Source organism: Drosophila willistoni, unplaced genomic scaffold (genome assembly GCF_018902025.1).
Source record: "Drosophila willistoni isolate 14030-0811.24 unplaced genomic scaffold, UCI_dwil_1.1 Seg619, whole genome shotgun sequence".
In the NCBI taxonomy this organism is placed as follows: Eukaryota; Metazoa; Arthropoda; class Insecta; order Diptera; family Drosophilidae; genus Drosophila; species Drosophila willistoni.
Window position 1 is genome coordinate 9,416 of NW_025814539.1, and position 1,737 is coordinate 11,152.

A 1,737-nucleotide genomic window follows, 5' to 3' on the forward strand; every position below is an offset into this window, starting at 1 on the left:
CTCTGGCTCGCTGTGCAAGACACAGTTGAGATAAAATTTTTTCTTTTGTCGTATAAAAAAAATTTAATAATTTTTTTAAATAAAATTTCATAAAAATTCATGAATCCATAACAATTTTTCAAATAATTCAAATATAAATTTTTATAATTATAATTCGTATTCAAGCAAATAAGAACGAAGCTTGAAATACTTAAAAAAAAAAAAAATTTTTTTTAGTAACTTTTAAACAAAAGGTTTTGAGATGTTTTTATGGGCTTTTGTTCCCTATTTTTTTCCCGTATTTGTCATATTCATTTTCATCCTGCTAAATTAAAATAGTCTCATATAGGATCGTTAGTCAGTGAGATTATTATTAGAATTATACACAAAAAAAAAAAAAAATTTTTTTTATATAAACTCCATATGTTCGATAATTCCATAAGTAAATTTGATGATATATCTCTTATACCCACAATGGGGTTAATAGAAACAAAATCAGTGGACTCCACTGCTAATGTAATAAATAAAATCGAATCATCAAATACTGACTTGAGATTAACGAACATATTGTTATTAATAATCGTCGTAATAATGTGCGCATATATTTTATATAAAGCTTATCTATTACACAATAAATGTGTAACCAAAAGAGCCATAAGCCAAGCTAATGACCTAGATAAGGTCTAAGAATACATATGCACACACGCGAATAACAATAAAAAAAAAAATAATAATAATTCTGGAAAACAATGGCCACTCTTGATAATTATTTTGGAAAAATAAACGCTAGGCATCCCAGTATTGTCCAAGATTTAATTGAGGTTTTTAGAAATGAGCATATCAATTCACAACAGAACTCAATAAACTTGGTACAAATTAAGTCAGCTTACCTAAATATAACGGGAGAAGAATTCCCAGTTCAAGGAAGCACTAGGGTACAGATGAGTTTCATCCTCACAGTACCATATGTATGTTGCTTTTCCAACGCAGCAGGCACATATCGTTTCTACCGAATGGAGGAACCGAGGCAGTAAGCCTCCATGATTTTTTTTATATACGTACATCCATATTAATAGGCCTAACAAGTTAGTGTAGAATATGGATAAGATAGAAACAAAAAGGCTACAAAAATACTTACCTTTCCTCGATTTCCTGATACAATCAGGCGAAACAAATCACAAATACAAGGAAATAAGGTATTGGATAGCCCACAACTACAAATTTACAAAAAAAAATTGTAGATCTTATGGAAAAATCCATAAAAGTAGCTTATAGTAGATTGTTAGCTAAGACTCCTTTACATAAAGACGTGCCCGGATGGGTCCACGAACTTTTTAAGGACTCGATCGCGCTGATAGACATATCAGAATCGAGTACAGACTCAGATGTAGAAATAATAGATACAGAATAATAAAAAAAAAAAATAAATAAACATAAACATTTTCAAAAATTTTGTTATTTTTAACAAACTATGGTTACTTGGGATGATATAATTGGAAAAGCTAGAATACACGCACAAGAATTAACTAAATCTTGTAAGTGCCTCTCGCAAAACAGAGAAACATCCCAAGACACAGTAACCAAACACACGAAAATAATAACCGAGAAGCTCCAAGCTATTAGGGCAGTATTAACTGAGCACTATAGCAAACTAAAGGAAGGGCAAAAAACAGCCGCAAATGCGTTCTACAGTGATTGCAAACAAAAAGCAATAGCTGTGCTAAACAGACACAATATTGAATTTAAACAAACAACTGA

At 30.6% G+C, this 1,737-nt stretch overlaps 1 long non-coding RNA gene across 1 annotated transcript; it reads right to left on the reverse strand.

The window, feature by feature from the left end:
• Window positions 1-697: 697 nt before the first annotated feature.
• Window positions 698-1,392, reverse strand: LOC124461744. The gene is made up of 3 exons (XR_006955242.1): window positions 1,118-1,392; window positions 870-1,057; window positions 698-765 (listed from the first exon to the last, which is right to left on the reverse strand). It is a non-coding gene; the product is annotated as an uncharacterized LOC124461744 (long non-coding RNA).
• Between the last annotated feature and the right edge of the window lie 345 nt (window positions 1,393-1,737).